Below are 21,718 nucleotides of genomic sequence, written 5' to 3'. Positions count from 1 at the left end.
GTTGTGGTCCTGGTCAAGACAATCTCCTGAACTCCAAACTGAATGTCAGAATGGGAAAGAAAGGTGATTTAAGCAATTTTGAGCGTGGCATGGTTCTTGGTGCCAGACGGGCCGGTCTGAGTGTTTCACAATCTGCTCAGTTACTGGGATTTTCACGCACAACCATTTCTAGGGTTTACAAAGAATGGTGTAAAAAGGGAAAAACATCCACTATGCGGCAGTCCTGTGGGCGAAAATGCCTTGTTGATGCTAGAGGTCAGAGGAGAATGGGCCGACTGATTCAAGCTGATAGAAGAGCAACGTTGACTTAAATAACCACTCGTTACAACCGAGGTATGCAGCAAAGCATTTGTGAAGCCACAACACGCACAACCTTGAGGCGGATGGGCTACAACAGCAGAAGACCCCACCGGGTACCACTCATCGCCACTACAAATAGGAAAAAGAGGCTACAATTTGCACGAGCTCACCAAAATTGGACTGTTGAAGACTGGAAAAATGTTGCCTGGTCTGATGAGTCTCGATTTCTGTTGAGACATTTAAATGGTAGAGTCCGAATTTGGCGTAAACAGAATGAGAACATGTATCCATCATGCCTTGTTACCACTGTGCAGGCTGGTGCTGGTGGTGTAATGGTGTGGGGGATGTTTTCTGGGCACACTTTAGGCCCCTTAGTGCCAATTGGCCATCGTTTAAATGCCACGGGCTACCTGAGCATTGTTTCTGACCATGTCCATCCCTTCATGACCACCATGTACCCATCCTCTGATGGCTACTTCCAGCAGGATAATGCACCATGTCACAAAGCTCGAATCATTTCAAATTGGTTTCTTGAACATGACAATGAGTTCACTGTACTAAAATGGCCCCCACAGTCACCAGATCTCAACCCAATAGAGCATCTTTGGGATGTGGTGGAACGGGAGCTTCGTGCCCTGGATGTGCATCCCTCAAATCTCCATCAACTGCAAGATGCTATCCTATCAATATGGGCCAACATTTCTAAAGAATGCTATCAGCACCTTGTTGAATCAATGCCACGCAGAATTAAGGCAGTTCTGAAGGAAAAAGGGGGTCCAACACCGTATTAGTATGGTGTTCCTAATAATTCTTTAGGTGAGTGTATATTAAACTTGAATTTAACACTTGCAGATCTGGAAAATACTGTTTTTTGAAAATAAATAGTGTGTTTTTAAAACCCCAGAAAATGATGGGTGTATTTCTATCCTTAAAGGGATTCTGTCACCAGTTTTTGACCCCCACATTCAAAAATATGGTTATGTTCATGGTGCCCTTGTGATTCCTAATGTGGTCTTATAAGCTAAATCTGTGTGCTCATTTAGCGTAAAAAACGTTTTATCTAACCTGTCATTCATCAGATTAAGGTGCCCAGGAGGACGCTCATGTCTCCAAGATGCCGCCCGCCGTCGCCACCGTTCGTGCCCAGCTCCTCCTTTGCTTTCATCAGCGATGTGCCCAGCTCCTCCTTTTCTGTCATCAGCGATGTGCCCAGCTCCTCCTATGCAGTCATCAGCGCCGCCTTAGAATCCTTTTCAATGCCTCCGGCTCTCCCTCACTCCCCCCTCCTTCTTCTGTAAGATCCCGCGCGTGCGCACAGGCCTGTGCCTGATGCGCCTGTGCGGACTTCTACATTCAGCTTCATTGAGCGAAGTGCGCATGCGCCGGCACTTCCTCAACCTCCCGATGACCTGAACAGTTCAGGTCATCGGGAGGTTGAGGAAGTGCCGGCGCATGCGCACTTCGCTCAATGAAGCTGAATGTAGAAGTCTGCACGGGCGCATCAGGCACAGGCCTGTGCGCACGCGCGGAATCTTAGAGAAGGAGGGGGGAGTGAGGGAGAGCCGGAGGCATTGAAAAGGATTCTAAGGCGGCGCTGATGACTGCATAGGAGGAGCTGGGCACATCGCTGATGACAGAAAAGGAGGAGCTGGGCACATCGCTGATGAAAGCAAAGGAGGAGCTGGGCACATCGCTGATGAAAGCAAAGGAGGAGCTGGGCACATCGCTGATGAAAGCAAAGGAGGAGCTGGGCACGAGCGGCGGCGGGCGGCATCTTGGAGACATGAGCGTCCTCCTGGGCACCTTAATCTGATGAATGACAGGTTAGATAAAACGTTTTTTACGCTAAATGAGCACACAGATTTAGCTTATAAGACCACATTAGGAATCACAAGGGCACCATGAACATAACCATATTTTTGAATGTGGGGGTCAAAAACTGGTGACAGAATCCCTTTAAATTGCACACTGACTAATCCAGATGTTGTAGTTTGCCCCCCAAAAATTGGTGATTTGCAATGTCCCAAAAGCTCAGATGCAGTGCTGGTGCAGTGAGCATGCATAAAATGGCCGCCGCCAACCACCTAACAGAATTCTAAAAGTTAGTTTTTTTTTTGGTCAATGAGCTCAGGGCAGGGTAAAACGATAGTGCCCTGCACCCACACAACTGTTTCTCTGTAGATCGCCGAGTTAGATTCTCTCCTATGCTCTCCCTGAAATCACAAGTCCAGCAGCATCCTCTCCCTACACTTGTAACAGCAGAGTGACGTGCAGCGCTATGTGACTCCAGCTTATATAGAGGCTGGGTCACATGCTGCTCTGGCCAATCACAGCCATGCCAATAGTAGGCATGGCTGTAATGGACTCTTGGGGCAAGTAGTATGACGATTGTTGATTGGCTGCTGTGCAGCCTTTCAAAAAGAGCCAAGAAAGTGCCGAACCTGAACTTTTATGGAAATGTTCGGGGTCCAAAAATCCTAAAGTTCGGTACGAACCCGAACTTTACAGTTCGGGTTCGCTCAACAGCAGCAGTATGCCGTGAGCTCCCCCTACTGGCAACAATTTATTTCATTTCAGTTCTCCTTAACTGCTCAAAAAGGAGGTCTGGGGCACTAAGAAACCCTCATGTGTGCGTTCTACCCATGTTGCTTTATTCCTTAAGGACATGGATGGAAAAGTCATTTTTCCTCTTAGTTTTCATACATGAGGGACTATACCTATAACTTGATGTCATCTGTCTGACAGTATTTACTATGTAAATGTATTATTTATGATACTTCTAGGTGATTTCCAGCTTCTCTCCTACAATATTCTGGGTGAAAGCAACATTACAGTGGATATTGAAGAGACGACTAAAGGTGTTCCTGACATGGCGACCTTCACTTTAGTGTGGGATAATGTGTACTCTACACCTCTGGCAGCAAACGCATCTTCTCTAGAGGTCAGTTACGTGGCAGTAGTGATCGGACATGGTCCACAGGCGTTATCACAGGTCAGACTACGGCCTGTTCACTTGTATTCTCCTGTAATGTGCTGCTCCATATAGTTATGGCCCTAGGAAAGGAGTCTAAGGGTGCTGCCACATGTTCAGGATTTTTTATGCAGCCAAAACCCGGAGAGAATTGCAAAAATGTGAAGAAGTCGCCTCTGTTCTTAAAGGGCTTCTACCACCAAAAATACTGTTATGTAGCTGACTGAAATTAGCAGTTTTTGTTAAATAAGCACTTTTATTATATGTTAATGAGCCTCTAGGTGCTATGTGGGTGTAAAATCAGCACCTAGAGGCTCCGTCCACTCACGCTTTATCCCGCCCAGCTCCTCTTGATTGATGCAGCGGTCCACCGCATCGTTGATGAAATCCCGCGCCTGCGCTGTTCACTTCTGTCTTCGGTGCAGGCGCAGTGAGTAAAGGCCGCTCTCCTGATGCCGGCTTCCTCACTGTGTGACGTAGTCGGCGCAGGCGCAGTGAGGAATCCGGCACCAGGATCGCATCATTCACTCATTGCGCACGCTCTGAAGACAGAAGTGAACAGCGCAGGCACGGGATTTCGTCAACGATGCGGTGGACCGTGGCATCAATCAATCAAGAGGAGCGGGTCCCTTTTTACCAGAATGAGCGCTGATTGACGGTTTAAAAAGCTGATTAACACTAATTTCAAGGGCATCTGTCAGCAGTTTTGTACCTATGACCAGGGGCGTTGCTAGGGTCTCAAAAGATCCAGGGCACAAGCCCCAATAAATATGCCCCCCCCCCCCCCGCACTATGCTGTACTTGCTATACAGCGGCACTTACCTGTCACATCCAGGGCCTTCAGGGGACGTCTCCTCTCTGTCATCATCTTCTCCATTCGGTCTGGACAACTTCTCTCAGCCGCCTCGTCTCTGCAGAGTGTGACACACAGACATCTTAGCTTCCTCACTTTCTATCATTATCCCCCAACTGGAGTCCCCACAGTGTTATCCTGCTGCTTGCTGTGCCAAAACCTCAACCCCCCCAATACCCCCAAATACTATCCTAAAGAAACATTACTGCCCCCCATAGTAATAGTGCTCCTCATAGTCCCACCAATAGTAATTCCCTTCTAGAATGCCCTTATTAGTAACACTGCCCCAACCGTGATAATGCTCCTCAACAATGCCCTCCCATATTAATAATACCCTCACAGAGTCCCTAGTAGAAATAAGGCCCCCTATTGTTCCCCCAGTGGTAATAAAGCTCCCTACAGACCCCTCAGTAGTAATAAGGCCCCCATAGTGCGCTTAGTAGAAATAAGGCAGATCTACAAGACCCTCCTATAGAGCCCCCAGTAGTAATAAGAACGCCTATAATGTCCCCTGGATTTGCAGTGCCCCCTGCAGTTATAATCCTCCCTCCACCATACAGTCCCATGTAAATAACATCACCTCTTCCCCAGCCGCCTCCAACGCACAATCCAATGTAAACATCACCCCCTAAGGCTACTTTCACACTTGCGTTCGTGCGGATCTGTCCTTTACTTGTACAGGACGGATCCGCACCGATATAATACAAACGAATGCATCCGTTCAGGACCAATTCGTTTGTATTAGATTTTAATTTCTAAGTCCCAATACGGATCCGTCCTGACTTACATTGAAAGTCAATGGGGGACGGATCCGTTTACAATTGCACCATTTTGTGTCAATGCAAAGGGATCCGTCCCCATTGACTTACATTGTCAGGACGGATGCGTTTGGCTCCGCAAGGCCATGCGGACACAAAAAACGATGCTTGCAGCATTTTGGGGTCCGCCTCCAAAATGGAACGGGGGACCGCACGGAGCCGAACGAATGCATTCTGAATGGATCCGCATCCATTCAGAATGCATTGGGGTTAAACTGATGCATTTGAGGCTGCTTGTGAGAGACCTGAAACGGATCTCACAAGCGGATCACCAAACGCAAGTGTGAACGTAGCCTAAACCAGTGTTTCCCAACCAGTGTGCCTCCAGCTGTTGCAAAACTACAACTCCCAGCATGCCCGCACAGCCAAAGGCTGTCCAGGCATGCTGGGAGTTGTAGTTTTGCAACAGCTGGAGGCACACTGGTTGGGAAACACTGGACCCTAAACATTAAGTCCCATGTACATAAACATTATTCCCCCCCACCATCCACTTTCAACATACAGTCCCATGTAAATAACATCATTCCCTCCCCCAGCCACCTCAAGCACACAGTTCCATGTCAATAACATCCCTCCCTTCAGCCCTAAAATACATCCCAGTTAAATAACTACAACTCCCAGCATTTCTCTGCCTCTCCCTTCACTTACCTCTCCTGTACAGACATCACCATTAGGCTCCTTCTCCTCTTGACTCCGGTCCAATCCTGCACTGGGAAGAGGCGAAGGACCTTTGGTGACATCACAGGTCATGTGATCAGCAAAACAGGCTGTGATAGGATGACCTGGATGGTGACATCATCCAGGTCATCCTATCACAGCCTGTTTTGCTGATCACATGACCTGTGATGTCACCAAAGGTCCTTCGCCTCTTCCCAGTGTAAGATTCAATTGTATTTGCCGTTCTGTGTACGGCAATACAGTTGTATCTAGCAGGCAGGCAGGACATTCGGGGCATGGGACAAAACATCCGGGGCCCAGGCCCCGAATGTTTTAACCTAGCGACGCCCCTGCCTATGACACTGGCTGACGTGTTACATGTGCACTTTGCAGCTGAAGGCAGTGTTGGTCCCATGTTCATATGTGCCAGCATTGCTGAGAAAAATCATGTTATAATATATGCAAATTTGCCTCTAGGAGCAACGGGGGCGTTGCCATTACACCTAGAGGATCAGCTCTCTCTGCAACTGCTGCACCATCTCCACTTTGATTGACAGGGCAGTTTCTGATCATCGGTGGTGTAAAAGGGTCTTCATTCTGGGATCTGACTTCTCTAAATACCAATCTACTCTTACAGTCAAAGCAGCCACATTACATTTAACCCTTTTTATACCACACTGAACGCTGATTACGACATATAACAGCACACCCCTAGACTGAGCTGGTGGAACCACTTTGATCTGCTGTTGTGTGAATATAATCCAGAACATTAAAGGGGTTCTCTCACTTCAGCAATTGGCATTTATCATGTAGAGCAAGGATACTCAACCTGCGGCCCTACCGCTGTTGTAAAACTACAACTCCCATAATGCCCTTCTGTAGGCTGATAGCTTTCGGCTGTTCAGGCATGCTGGGAGTTGTAGTTTTGCAACAGCTGGAGGGCTGCAGGTTGAGGATGCCTAATGTAGATAAAGTTAATACAAGGCACTTACTAATGTATTGTGATTGGCAATATTGCCTCCTTTGCTGGCTTCATTCAATTTTCCATCGCATTATACACTGCACGTTTCCAGGGAGTACGACCACCGCTGCAGAGCAGATACAAGGTGGTCGGGATGGGAACTGCTGCGCTTGCATGCCTATGTGGACTCCCACGGCCCAGGCCACTAGAATAGCCGGCACTTTTTCCTATAGTGTGTAAGGACGACCTCCGCTGCTGGATTGCAGGATGGTCATAACCCCTGGATATGAGCAATGTATTATGTGATTTGAAAAATTTATGAAGCCAGCAAAGGAGGCAATATGGACAATCACAATACATTAGTAAGTGCCTTGTAATAATTTTTTCTACATAATAAATGCCACCTGCTGATGTAAGAGATCTCCTTTAATGTACACAGATCTAGCCTGCTCAAAGCTGTAACAGCCAACAATCAATATATCGTAAAAAAAAATCATTTATAATATTTAGGAAGTGGTGTGAAAAAAAAAAAAAAAGCGGTGTTTGAAAGTTTGTGAACCCTTCAGGGGCGTCGCATCAAATACTGAAGGCAAAGGTTCACATACTTTTGCCACTCACAGACATGCGATATCGGTTCATTTTCCTCAATACATTAATGACCATGTCTAATATTTTAACTCATTCCTTTGGTTTGGTCATGTTTATCTACTTTGAGGACGTGTGTGAGAACCTGACATAGTGTTAGGTACGGAAATAGAGACATTTCTGAAGGGGTCACGAGCTTTGAGCCACCACTGTGTGTCCAAAAATGCAAAGCGAAAATAAAAGAAGGTAGATTTCACTCGCAGGCCGACAATGTGAGCGTATTGGGAATGTTGGTGCTAGTCATCTGCTGCAATGTGTTTCTTCCAGGTGAAAGAGGCCGTACAACAAATGTTTAGCGCTCAGTGTCCGGATGCGATAGCGAATCAGAAAGAAAGTTCATCCGTCAAATATTTCAGGAATTATGAATCGGATGTAACGCCGGTATGAAAAGATATATTTTAAAGCATTTCTGTTTTCTATTCACGAGCATGATACAGAGGTAGCAGGGATGAGTTTGTCATCTACCTTTATTGGAGCTGCATTGTATGGTGATTCCTCACGTTAAAGGAAACCAGTCAGGAGCTTCATGCTGTCTGAATGTCCTGGTTACAAACAGTTATGTCTTATAAAGCCCTGCAGTGTTTCAGAGAAGACAGAGTCATGGGGACTGATCTGATCCTCATCACCCTGCCCATAGCTTGATTGACATATTTCTCCATATTTGTGTATAGGGAGAAACCTGTCAATACGCAGCATTTCAGAGTAAAACATAGTTGTATGTCATACGTTTTTGTTTTTTGTTAGGGGGGGTTACTACGCTCAGGTCAAATATTGGGACATCAACACAATTCTAACATTTTTGGCTCTATACACCACCACAATAGATTTGAAATGAAACAAGCAAGATGTGCTTTTACTGCAGACTGGCAGCTTTAATTTGAGAGTATTTACATCAAAATCAGGTGAACGGTGTAGGAATTACAACAGTTTGCATATGTGCCTCCCACTTGTTAAGGGACCAAAAGTAATGGGACAAATTGCTTCTCAGCTGTTCCATGGCCAGGTGTGTGTTATTCCCTTATTATCCCAATTACAATAAGCAGATAAAATGTCCAGAGTTCATTTCCAGTCTGCTATTTGCATTTGGAATCTGTTGCTGTCAACTCTCAAGATGAGATCCAAAGAGCTGTCACTATGTTAGTTAATAGTTTTTGTTTGTGACGCCAATTGCAGCGTGCGCAGGTTACAGTCTCAGGGCCCTTTAAGGTGTTGCAACTCACGTACCAGGTGAGGAATGCCAGAGTGGGGTAATGTCTCTGTATGGTAGTAGGTATAGTGTCAACGGTGTCTCCTACCTTGGTACGGCTGACTCCTGGATCCTGGCTCACTTGCAATAAAATTACTGTTGCTAGTAGGAGTAATTGAGGGACTTAGTAGCAATGAATGAGATCCAGACTTGGAATATAATTCAACTTGTCTTTACTGGAGGCAGCATTAATCCACATGAGATACAGCAATAGTCTAGGGTCCCAGCAGGTATTGGCAATATGTGGCAGGGATTACTATCTCTTCTGCTTTTATCATATGCCTGGAGAATATGGCAGGAATCTATATCTTCTGCTCTGTCTATCTTCTGCTGTGTATGGGACTGACTAGCTGAGGAGGAATTTGGCTTCTCCTGGTCTCTGGATGTTACTCAGAGTTGGCTCACAGGGAATAGTTCGTCCTGGAGTTCTGGAGGTGCTGCTTGCTGGTCACCAGTTGAGGCTGAAGGGCTCAGACTGGGAATGAAGATCTTTGGTCTCAACCGACACAAGATCCTGGTTTGGGATCCCTATTTCTGGGAGCTCCTACTGCACAGCCTTCCCCTTGCAGGGAGAGCTGGAACACACTGGATCTAACGGTTTTCACTCCCTTGCTGCAGGGCGTGGGAAACGCCACTTCCCTTAGGCTGGGTTCAGACCTGATCGTATTTGATATGCGCGTTTTATGCGCGACAAAACGCGCATTTTTTGCGCGTTTTTGTTGCGCGTTTTTGTCCATAGTCAACGCGTGTAAAACGCGCGTTTGTGTGATTGACAGCAGTGTTGTCCAATGAAAATACAGCCCTGTCTATATGAAAGGTGTCTAATGAGAGAGAAATGGAGGTGAGAAATTTCATGTGTGTTGGGAGAGTGGATTGTTTGCAGTCATGGAATTCTCCAGAAGGCGACAAATTGCGGCAATTGTGGCAGCAATCCTTCTCCGACGTTTGCGGCGAAGGAGAGAGAGCAGGCAACGCTTCTGGGTCCATCCTGTCATTACCAATCTACAGGAAAGGGGACAGTTCTGGGCACTGTACGAGACCCTCCGGGCCCATGAAGACAATTTTTTTTCCTACACGCGGATGTCCATCACCAGGTTTGTACATATACAATAGTTATAGTAGTGGGGTTCCAATTGTGAAGGTACCAGTTGTAGTTTTTTGGTATTGTTAACCCTCACCATTTTCGTTTTCAACAGCTTTGATGAGCTCCTGGGGTTGTTCGGCACCCGTTTACAACGTCAGGACACCTTCATGCGGGACAGTATACCACCAGCGGAAAGAATGATCATTACTTTGCGGTAAGTAGACTGTAATTGTGGCCTTATAAAGCATTTGCATTGTGTGGTGACTGGATATTAGTGTGGCCTTTGTTATTTTCTACTGGTGGTTGTGACGTTTCAAGTGTTTTTAAGGGGGGGTATTGGATGTGTATGCTTTTTAAATTTGGCATATAGATACCATACATACATAGTTTACCCACATTTTTCCCTACGGAAACGCTCTCTTCGAAATAAGAGTCCCAAAAAGGTTGCAAATGTTTTAATTTTTGGGAAAAGTAATAACATCTTACAGTTCCTCAAAAAATGCGCAAACTGTGTTTAACACAATCAACATAAGTATCGTACTTTTTTACTTAAAATTATTAGGTAATTTTCAGATATTAACAATAAAGGTCGAACACCCCTGATGCACCAAATTATGTATGGTATTTCTCAAAGGTTTTGGTATTGTGGGAATGCAAAATGTGGCTCGGTATCCCGCATGGCCTCTCTCATTCTGCCTGATTGCTGGTCAGGTTGCATTTGAGTGGTGGTGGAGGTGTTGTTGCCCATGCTGGTGGAGGGATAGCTGTATGATGATTGTGGTTGTGTGTGCCATGTGTCGTGAGGGTGTGGTATGTTAGTTTGTGGGTATGTTTGTGATGTGTATGTGTGAGTGGTTGGTGGATGTTGTGGTGGATATTGTGGTGCATTGTTGGGCTGTGTGATGTCATAATGTGTAATGAAGCTGTCTAGGGTCCTTGTTATGGCCTCCCTCGCTTCAGTTATGCGACTTCTGTGAACTTGCTGCATTTTTTCCTCCAAACTTAGTAAGAAATGGGCATCACTAGTGAGTTTGGGTGCTGGATGGGCAAGTGCATCCAGGCATGCAATTAGCCGGTCCTCCTGGCGATCTGTTCTTTTCCGTTTTGGGCGGTGAGTCCGAATGTTTTTGGGTTCCACGGCAGGTGGGGCAGGCTGTGTGGGCGTTTGAAATGGAGGGGTGGGATCGGGTGGAGGAGGACTTAGTGGCCCCGTAGACGCACAGGCCTCACTGTCCCTGGTGACCTCCTCCTCTTCCTCCTCCTGCTGTTTTCGACCAGTTACTATTGGTGCTGTGAACATGAAAATATACATAAGTATGTGCAAGATATGAAAGTGAATGCATGTCATACCACACCCTCTCCTGCATGTGTATGCCCTGGACTCACCTACGCATTTCAGTGCATGGTATTAGAAAGGCCATTTCCTCCGCATGGACATAGCTGGACCGCGCACTTGGCGAAGCTCCGCTCCTCTGTTCCTTCTCTTTGCGCCGATGACGAATGAAGGCATCTTTGAGGCTCTTCCACTTGCTTTTTAGTTTACTATAATAAAAAAATATATAACATCCATTAATTTTTATCTTTATTTTCTCAAATTTTTTTCAGCTATTTAGCTACAGGCCAATCTTTGATCAGTCTTCACTACGCCTTCCAGATCGGGAAATCCACAGCCAGTGTGATTGTGAGGGAAACCTGCAGCACCATTTGGCAGGTCCTTCATGCTGTTGTGATGGGCCAACCAAACAAGGAGGAGTGGCTGAAAATTGCGGATACTTTTAAAAAAACCTGTAATTTCCCGAACTGTGTAGGAGCAATTGACGGAATACACATCCGCGTTCTGAAGCCAATGAGGAGTGGCAGTCAGTTCTATAATTATAAAAAATACTTTTCTGTTGTTCTTTTTGCGGTATGTGATGCTAACTATTGTTTCCGTTATACCGATGTGGGTTCCTATGGCAGCAGCTCTGACTCTGCTGTTTTTGGGCATTCTGACTTTGGTCAAATGCTCAGTACTAATGCCCTTGACCTTCCCGGGAACACCACACTGCCTGGCACCACTTATCCATCTATGCCAGGGCTGGCCAACCTGCGGCTCTCCAGCTGTTGCAAAACTACAACTCCCATCATGCCTGGACAGACTACAGCTATCAGCCTACAGCAGGGCATGGTGGGAGTTGTAGTTTTACAACAGCTGGAGAGCCGCAGGTTGGCCATGCCTGATCTATGCCATTTGTTTTTGTTGGTGACGAGGCATTTGCTCTAGGTGAGCATCTTATGAGGCCATACTCCAGCCGTAGTCTCTCCATTGTGCGACGTGTTTTTAATTATCGCCTGACAAGAGCACGCAGGGTGGTGGAATGCGCATTCGGCATATTATCCAACAAATGGCGAGTTCTGCACTCACCCATAAATCTCAAATTGGAGACCGCCATCTCGGCTGTGAAGGCAGCATGTGCTCTTCACAATTTTGTCCGCGAAAGGGATGGCTTCAATTTTGAGGATTCGTTGAGCCATTCCATGGAGAGTCAGATTCGCAGCGGTGTTTGTGGGACCACACATGGTGCCGCCATTCGGGACCACTTCACTGCTTATTTTATGACACCACAGGGGGAGTTACCTTGGCAAATGCAAGCCATATAAATTTATATTATTTAGTCTTTTGCAGCTGCAAAGATTGTTTCTTTAACTTGTAATATTCAATTTTCTTTGTTTATTGTAATGGCTGAATTAAAAGATTTGAAGAGTGAATTTGTGCAATGCCGTTTTTTCACCTATATCGTGCCCCTTGTAGAAGCCCCAATAGTGCCCACCAATACTCGTCCATTAACAAGGGGAAACAATGTGGGCGGAATTACAGATCCCATTTATGTGCCCAATACTCGTACTATATAGACATACAATCACCTATAATGTGCCAGTGCTGCAATAGCCCATAAGCACAACAATGTTTCAACATAGACAATATCCATATCAACTTTATAACACAAATCCGCACCACTAATGTAGGCCAACATTTGAATTTAAAATACATTGCCAGATTGGAACAAGTGCAAATTGAGCATACTGGCCCACTACATTGTGCCAGAATGTGGGTGATGGGGAACCATTGACTGGCCATATACTAGAACAGGGATAGTGAAGCTGCGGCCCTCCAGCTGTAGCAAAACTCCAACTCCATGCATGCCAGGCTACAGCAAGTAAAATACAGCACAGCATATTGGGAGTTGTAGTTGGACAACAGCTGGAGGGCCGCAGGTAGAGCTGGGCTGGACTATTACATAGAGATTTTACACCAGTGCACACAAGGAGTTTGGTTTTTTTACACTCAGAACACACATGTCAATACCCTTTGGCTTCTTGCACTGTTTTGGATAATCTCTTCCACTGTGGCCAGATGCTTTGTCCAATGTCCTCCCATGCCTGCTGCCTGCTTCTCCGATTCTTGTACTTGGCATCTTGGATGTCATATAGGCAGCGTTTTGCCTGCACAAGCCTGATCAGTGTCTCACTATCACAGCCTGCTTCCTCCATCTTGGTCAGGCTAGACACTTGCCGATCACTAGGGTGTGGCCTTTTATTGACTGTTGCTATGTGCCAAACGCGCGTTCGGACGCGCGTTTTTCTGGTCACAAACGCGCAAAATAACATATTTGCGCATTCCTATGCAATCCTATGGCTCCAAACGCGCGACAAAACGCCCCAAAGAAGCTCAAGAACTTTTTTGAGCGTAGGGCGTTTTTCAGCACGTTCAAACGCGCTGTAAAACGCTCAAGTGTGAACCAGGGCCATAAGGAAGCATTGGTTTTCATGTGTTGAGCGTTTTACATCGCGTTTGAACGCGCTGTAAAACGCTCAAGTGTGAACCCAGCCTTAAGCAGGAGGTAACAGAACCGAACTGGAATGTTCCATTCTGAATAGCCATAACATAACTATTCCTACCAACGCCGCCGCCACCTGCTGGTAGACCTGAAACATTACAAAGAAAAAAATCACATTTACAATGGTTTCATCTGCACAGTGGTGAATGACATGAGGGAAATCACATCAAATGACCGCGTTGATGCCCTTAGTAGTGGGGTAAAAGCATTTAGTAACCCCACTCTGGAATGTTACACATGGTGTTGGTAGTGTCATGGCATGGGCATGTATGGCTGCCAATGGAACTGGTTCTCTTGTATTTATTGATGATGTGACTGCTGACAAAAGCAGCAGGATGAATTCTAAAGTGTTTCGGGCAACATTATCTGCTCATATTCAGCCAAATGCTTCAGAACTCATTGGATGGTGCTTCACAGTGCAGAAGGACAATGACACAAAGCATACTGCAAAAGCAACCAAAGAGTTTAAGGGAAAGAAGTGGAATGTTATGCAATGGCCGAGTCAATCACCTGACCTGAATCCGATTGAGCTGCATTTCACTTGCTGAAGACAAAACTGAAGGGAAAATGCCCCAAGAACAAGCAGGAACTGAAGACAGTTGCAGTAGAGGCCTGGCAGAGCATCACCAGGGATGAAACCCAGCGTCTGGTGATGTCTATACATTCCAGACTTCAGGCTGTTATTGACTGCAAAGGATTTGCAACCAATTATTAAAAAGTGAAAGTTTGATTTATGATTATTATTCTGTCCCATTACTTTTGGTCATTTAACAAGTGGGAGGCACATATGCAAACTGTTGTAATTCCTGCCCCGTTCACCTGATTTGGATGTAAATACCCTCAAATTAAAGCTGACGGTCTGCAGTTAAAGCACATCTTGCTTGTTTCATTTCAAATACATTGTGGTGGTGTATACAGTTGTGGCCAAAAGTTTTGAGAATTACATAAATATTGGTAATTGGAAAAGTTGCTGCTTAAGTTTTTATAATAGCAATTTGCATATACTCCAGAATGTTATGAAGAGTGATCAGATGAATTGCATAGTCCTTCTTTGCCATGAATTAACTTAATCCCAAAAAAAACTTTCCACTGCATTTCATTGCTGTCATTAAAGGACCTGCTGAGATAATTTCAGTAATCGTCTTGTTAACTCAGGTGAGAATGTTGACGATCACAAGGCTGGAGATCATTATGTCAGGCTGATTGGGTTAAAATGGCAGACTTGACCTGTTAAAAGGAGGGTGATGCTTGAAATCATTGTTCTTCCATTGTTAACCATGGTGACCTGCAAAGAAACGCGTGCAGCCATCATTGCGTTGCATAAAAATGGCTTCACAGGCAAGGATATTGTGGCTACTAAGATTGCACCTCAATCAACAATTTATAGGATCATCAAGAACTTCAAGGAAAGAGGTTCAATTCTTGTTAAGAAGGCTTCAGGGCGTCCAAGAAAGTCCAGCAAGCGCCAGGATCGTCTCCTAATGAGGATTCAGCTGCGGGATCGGAGAGCCACCAGTGCAGAGCTTGCTCAGGAATGGCAGCAGGCAGGTGTGAGCGCATCTGCACGCACAGTGAGGCGAAGACTTTTGGAAGATGGCCTGGTGTCAAGAAGGGCAGCCAAGAAGCCACTTCTCTCCAAAAAAAACATCAGGGACAGATTGATCTTCTGCAGAAAATATGGTGAATGGACTCCGATAAAGCCTCTTTCCGATTGTTTTGGGCATCAGGAAAAAGGCTTGTCCAGAGAAGAAAAGGTGAGCGCTACCATCAGTCCTGTGTCATGCCAACAGTAAAGCATCCTGAGACCATTCATGTGTGGGGTTGCTTCTCATCCAAGGGAGTGGGCTCACTCACAATTTTGCCCAAAAACACAGCCATGAATAAAGAATGGCACCAAAACACCCTCCAACAGCAACTTCCTCCAACAATCCAACAACAGTTTGGTGAAGAACAATGCATTTTCCAGCACGATGGAATACCGTGCCATAAGGCAAAAGTGATAACTAAGTGGCTCGGGGACCAAAACGTTGACATTTTGGGTCCATGGCCTGGAAACTCCCCAGATCTTAAAGGGCTTCTGTCACCCCACTAAAGTGATTATTATTTTTTGGGCTAGTTACATTCGTTATAGTGCGATATATGAGAATATAATGGTGTTACTTACTTTCATGCGGCCGTTTCTTGAGAAAACGAAGTTTTATAATATGCAAATCCGGTCTCTACCAGCAAGTAGGGCGTCTACTTGCTGGTAGCCGCCGCAAAAAACCGCCCCCTCGTCGTGTTGATTGACAAGGCCAGCCGTGATCTCCTCCTCCGGCCGGCCCTGTCAGTATTTCAAAAATCACGCGCCTCTGTTCATTCGGCGCAGGCGCTCTGAGATGAGAAGACTCGTCTCCTCAGAACTCCCTCAGTGCGCCTGCGCCGATGACGTCTTCTCTTTCGGTGATGTCATCGGCGCAGGCGCACTGAGGGAGTTCTGAGGAGACGAGCCTCCTCATCTCAGAGCGCCTGCGCCGAATGAACAGAGGCGCGCGATTTTTGAAATACTGACAGGGCCGGCCGGAGGAGGAGATCACGGCTGGCCCTGTCAATCAACACGACGAGGGGGCGGTTTTTTGCGGCGGCTACCAGCAAGTAGACGCCCTACTTGCTGGTAGAGACCTGATTTGCATATAATAAAACTTCGTTTTCTTAAGAAACGGCTGAATGAAAGTAAGTAACACCATTATATTCTCATATATCGCACTATAACGAATGTAACTAGCCCAAAAAAAAAAAATCACTTTAGTGGGGTGACAGAAGCCCTTTAATCCTATTGAGAACTTGTGGTCAATCCTCAAGAGGCGGGTGGACAAACAAAAACCCACTAATTCTGACAAACTCCAAGAAGTGATTATGAAAGAATGGGTTGCTATCAGTCAGGAATTGGCCCAGAAGTTGATTGAGAGCATGCCCAGTCGAATTGCAGAGGTCCTGAAAAAGAAGGGCCAACACTGCAAATACTGACTCTTTGCATAAATGTCATGTGATTGTCAATAAAAGCCTTTGAAACATATAAAGTGCGTGTAATTATATTTCACTACATCACAGAAACAACTGAAACAAAGATCTAAAAGCAGTTTAGCAGCAAACTTTGTGAAAAATAATATTTGTGTCATTCTCAAAACTTTTGGCCACGACTGTAGAGTCAAAAATGTTAGAATAGTATCGAGGTCCCAATATTTATGGACCTGACTGTAACTTCTTTGGGGAAGGAGCACCTTACATGGAGACTATACATGCTCCTCTGGAATTCTGGGAAGAAAGGGATGCAAATGAGCTCTTAACAAGCTCTTCTTCTGATGCCGCCAGATGTAAGGCAGCTATCCTAGAAGTCAATGTTCGACCCTTTAAATAGGCCTTGAGATATGACAATGATAATAGGGATAATAAATAAGCCAGCATCTCATCTGCAGACAGTTGTTTTGGGGTGATTGCCCCTCATCAGTGCAGAGAGTACTGGCTTAACTGGGTGAGAGGCCTAGGGCAGGATTTAGGGGAAATTTATCTCCTTGGGGAGGGAGCGCCTTAATCGGTGTGAGGAGACTTATAGGCCATACATGCTTTTGTGGAATTCTGGGAAGAAAGGTATGCAGATTAGTTTTTTATTTTCCTAATTTATCTAAAATGGAGCAACTTATTTAATAGTCTTCCCTAAATATTTCCTATAATTTTGACTTTACTATGCATACCTATGTGTCTCCATAGCAACAGACTACAAATACATCCTGTGTAGTCAGATTACCGAGTGATACTGCCTTCTATCTGTTCCCTACTTCATGCTAACCTGCAAAATGTATGTAAGCAAAAACAGAACAAGAGGGGAGTATGACTGCAGGATGGGGAGACACTTGGGTCGGGCTATGTGGCTGTATACACGAATAGGACATTTTTAATCTAGACTTCCTGTACTTCATTTTCATTTTAGATTCATTAGGACTATAGAAGTAGTTTAGCTGCAATGGTTTACATGGCCTTTAACACCTGATTTTGCCAAGTGACAAACTCAGCTCTAACTCCACCATTACATGCCGGTACATCAATCTACATTCTGTTTGTCGTCTTCCTGACTTTCTTTATCTTGGAGTTTATTGGCACTTGCTGCAGTTCTTATACATCTACCGTGACTATTCCTTTTCTGCTCAGGGTTCCTACTGGGGCACCTTAACAGCCGAGACTGAACCATTTTGTGGGCGATTTTCCTTGAAGAATCCAGAACTGCTGTATTATATTTATGGATATAATCCACTGACCGGGTCAACATATGGTTCTATCTCACTAACTTTATATAGGAAGGTAAGATTGTGCATTTCTGATTTATTGTGGTTGATAATAAATACACTTTGTTTTGGATTTTTTATTTTTTTTTTGACTTTATAATAACATGTCAGAAGTTTTGCTCGGATCGATCACTAGGGGTACAGAGCTCAGCTGAGCTTATCTGCCACTTCATTTTTAGGCTTCATGGACACAAGTGTCTGTATGTTTGTCCTCAAACAATGGATCTACTGTATATGGATACCTTCCATGTGCATTCCGCATTTTCCTCACGCCAATCAATAGAAAAGCCCCCCTCATGTCCGTCAGCGGGGTACATAATGATCTGATTCTTTCTTACGCACCAGCAGCCACAGGTGCCCTGCTAAATTTAACTGTATCAACGTCCTCAGGACAGCAATACAGTTAAATACTGTGGTGATTTGGCAGTATTTTGTGCTGCACTGTGGTATTTGGCTCAGCTGAGGCGGTATAATGCTCTGCAATATGGTACCACTGGCCCTGCCTACTTCTCTTGTTCTTGCCTACATGTGTTTGCCGTGCCTAATTATGTTGCCCCGCGTCCTGTCAACATGGGGCCACTTGTACTTTTTTTTCCATGGCCACTTTCAGTTCCCAGTCCGCCCCTGTTCTCATCCCCAATATAGGTGACAATAGAACATGTTCTATGAGTAGCTGAATGGCCACACGGATCCGCAAAAAATATGGATGTTTGCACGACCCCATAGAAATTAATGGGTCAGTGTGCTATCCTCAAAAAATGTGAATAGCATGTGGATGAAAAAATACAGTTGCGTGCATGATCATCAACAGGGGTCTCTCTATGATATGTTTCTTCAAATTATAGGTACCCTTCAACTATATATATATTTGCAGAGCATTTGGGTGGCTCGATGGGTAGCCCTGTTGCCTTGCAGCGCTGGCGACCTGGTTCATGTAATTATATGCAATGTGCACATGAAAAGAGAAAAAGTTCCTAGGCTCAAACATCTACATGAGCACTTTATGTTCTCCCCATGTTTGTAATGAAATGAGCTGATTTAATTAGCTGTCAAATCTTTGAGCTATAACTTATGCAAGGAGTGTAAAAAGTGGCAATTTATAACAAAAAATGGCATTTGTCATAATTTGGAGACATTTTATGGCGTCAAAGTGGAGTAAATACTTTAATAAATCTGCTCCACTGTTCTTAAAATGATAGGTTATCCTTTAAAAGTTATCATCCTGGCTGCCTGCAACCACCACTAGGGGGAGCTTAGGAGCTTATTGTTTATAAATACATTTCCGCAATAAAAATATACATAGTAAAGCTCCTGGGCTCCCTCTAGTGTTGGCTGGAGACAGCATAAAATATATTATTTAAAGGGGTATTCCCATCTCAGGATGATCTTCTCCTAACCTCTTCCCACTTGCATGTGGAGGCCAGAGGTAGATAGAACTACAGAAACACTTGAGTGGGCTGTGTTACGCTGTTTCAGTAGCTCCCATATAAGTGAACAGGTGTTATGGAAATAGCGTAGGACAGTCCATGCCTCTGTTTCTGTATTTCACACTACTTCCGGCTGCTGCGTCAAGGGGATTTGGAGCCCAGTGTGAGAAAAACTGAATTCTGACTGCTATAAAGACATATTAAGAAGTTAATCAGCATCTAAAATGACATTGAAGATGATTGTTCATATAGTATTTATATGCAGGTACCTTATTTCTGTTGTATATTTCATTGTGTTTCTGCGTTGTTTTTAGCTTTGCTTTGCCTATAAAGGATATCTTTCAAATGCAATTGACCTATTTTTTCAATATGAAGATATCAGCAGTCCAGGATCTGTCAAATACGTATATGAGAGTTTCAGCTACAGCTTTGCTCAGGAGACCAGGTACGATTCAACTTTGGTTTGTTTCTGAAGCTAAAATAAATTAAAAAAATACTGCTAAGAAAGGTTGTTTGAGAGTGATTTAAGCCGGGGTGTCATGGCATTTAAAGAGACTGTCCACTTTTTACTATTTATGACCTATCCTCAGGATATGTCATCAATATCAGATTGGCGGGGGCCGATACCTGGGACCCCCGCTGATCAGCTATTTGAAGAGAAAGAAGCACTAGTATGAGCTCTGTGCATTTGGCAGCCTGAGACATTATTATATCTAAAGCTACTTTCACATCTGCACTGTTCTTCAGCTCTGTTATAGGAGCAGAAGAACGAAAATAACAGAACTGTTGGATTCGGCACATAACTGAAGCAAAGTGAGCCTAACAGATCCCATTGAATCCGTTTCCATTCAGGAGGACGTTTTTTGAAGAGGGGAAAAATGTCCAGAATCCAGGACTTTTCTCTCCACTATTTTTAACGTATTCTGTGATGGAAAGCGCCGCACGGAGCTTCCAACGGAGAGGTGAAAGTAGCCTAGGCAATTACACTTGACTTTAGTCTTGGGAAGATTATCGTAGAAATGTGAATATATTATATGTTCTGATATACAATTTATCATCTCTTGTTTTTCAGCTGGACTTACACCTGTATAGATATGTTGGATCTTGTTAAAACCAAATACAACGGCAAAAATGTCAAAGTGTACCAAATCTACCTGTGGTCAGATCAAGATTATTATATAGACGTCCTATACATTGGGCAGACCCTGCCTACAAATGACTTGAACGGTAAGTCGCTCTAGAAGTAAAAATGGTCAAATTCCTACTTTTATTTAGCTGCTTCAGAGGGAAATACAGGAGGATCATTATTTACAGGGTTTGTTCCATGCTGGGGCCAGAGTCAAGAGCTACTAACATGCATTCTACTAGGCCACAGGGGCATGTGTGCGGAGGATGGGAGTATTTATACTCACAGTTTGGATGTTCCCTGGGCCAGTGTGCAGTGATGGGAAGGGCATACCTCTTCTTCCCTTTGGGATACTCCTGCCTGATGTTGGTTGAGGTTCCCTTGATGTTGAGGGTTTCTGTGAGATGCAAGGCAGGGACCCTTGGCAGCGGAGGATGTCTGCGCATTGTAACAATGCAGGAAATAATAATGAGGCAGTTCTGCAGTAGAACAGTTCTTTACTGAAGAATCAAGTTCAAATACATCAGTTACGCTTCTCAGCATGCATGGACCAGCAGATATTGCACAAATGCCCTTTCCACAGTTCTGATAGGTTCCATGGCTGCAGAGGTGGGTAATAGGCCAAGGTGTTTCTTTAAACCTTACACTGCATTTCTCTGGCTGACTTCAACATAAGCATCCAGGCATGGGGTGTACACGTTATCTTGTACGATGCAACCACAGGGCGGACCCCAACATCAGACAACGCTCTTCACATTTTGTACAGGTTGCTCTACTCAGTTAAGGGTTTCCACAATGTTCTCAGCAGCACATGGAACAGTGGGCATAAAAGTTTGTCTCAATAAGACAACCCTTTTTTTTTTTTTTTACTTTGGTTTTTTTAGCGAAGCCATCCCATGATCAACTGATCACCATCCTGTTGATCATCAGAAGTAGCAACAGCCCCTACTGGGGAAATGCGGTATTACATAGTGCCCATTCAAATGAACGAGCAGTTATGTATTCCATGACTATTGTGAGTCTGTGGTTGTGGCCCTTGAAGGCATTGTACAATCCAGACTACCCCTATCATGTTAACCATTTATGATGATAGTACCAGCCTGCTCTGTAATATTTAGGGCCCTTCACTGTTTGCATTGCTATTAATAATCATGACATTTATGGAACAGTTGTTGTACCCTCCAGTTATGACTGTATCTGTTCATTTCATATATTGCAGTTTATAGGAGGAGACCGGCAATATCAGAGAATGGAGTCTTTATAAGCGACGTCAGTGTGACCGAAAGAGATGGCGCCGCTCAGAGACAGTATAGCATTGCTGTAACCACATATAATTGTGGATACAATATTCCACTTTTCACTGCTGGATTTGCAGAGGTAGGTAATGGGTTGTGCAGATTTTCTGTACAGTGAGTATCATAAGGGAAATTATA

At 44.7% G+C, this 21,718-nt stretch overlaps 1 pseudogene; it reads left to right on the top strand.

Annotated features, from left to right (window-relative positions):
* Positions 1-21,718, top strand: part of LOC122939296 — a 359,170-nt pseudogene that overhangs the window by 132,137 nt on the left and 205,315 nt on the right.

The sequence above is a fragment of the Bufo gargarizans genome, chromosome 5 (assembly GCF_014858855.1).
Source record: "Bufo gargarizans isolate SCDJY-AF-19 chromosome 5, ASM1485885v1, whole genome shotgun sequence".
NCBI lineage: Eukaryota > Metazoa > Chordata > Amphibia > Anura > Bufonidae > Bufo > Bufo gargarizans.
This window is presented reverse-complemented; position numbering and strand designations above follow the sequence as displayed.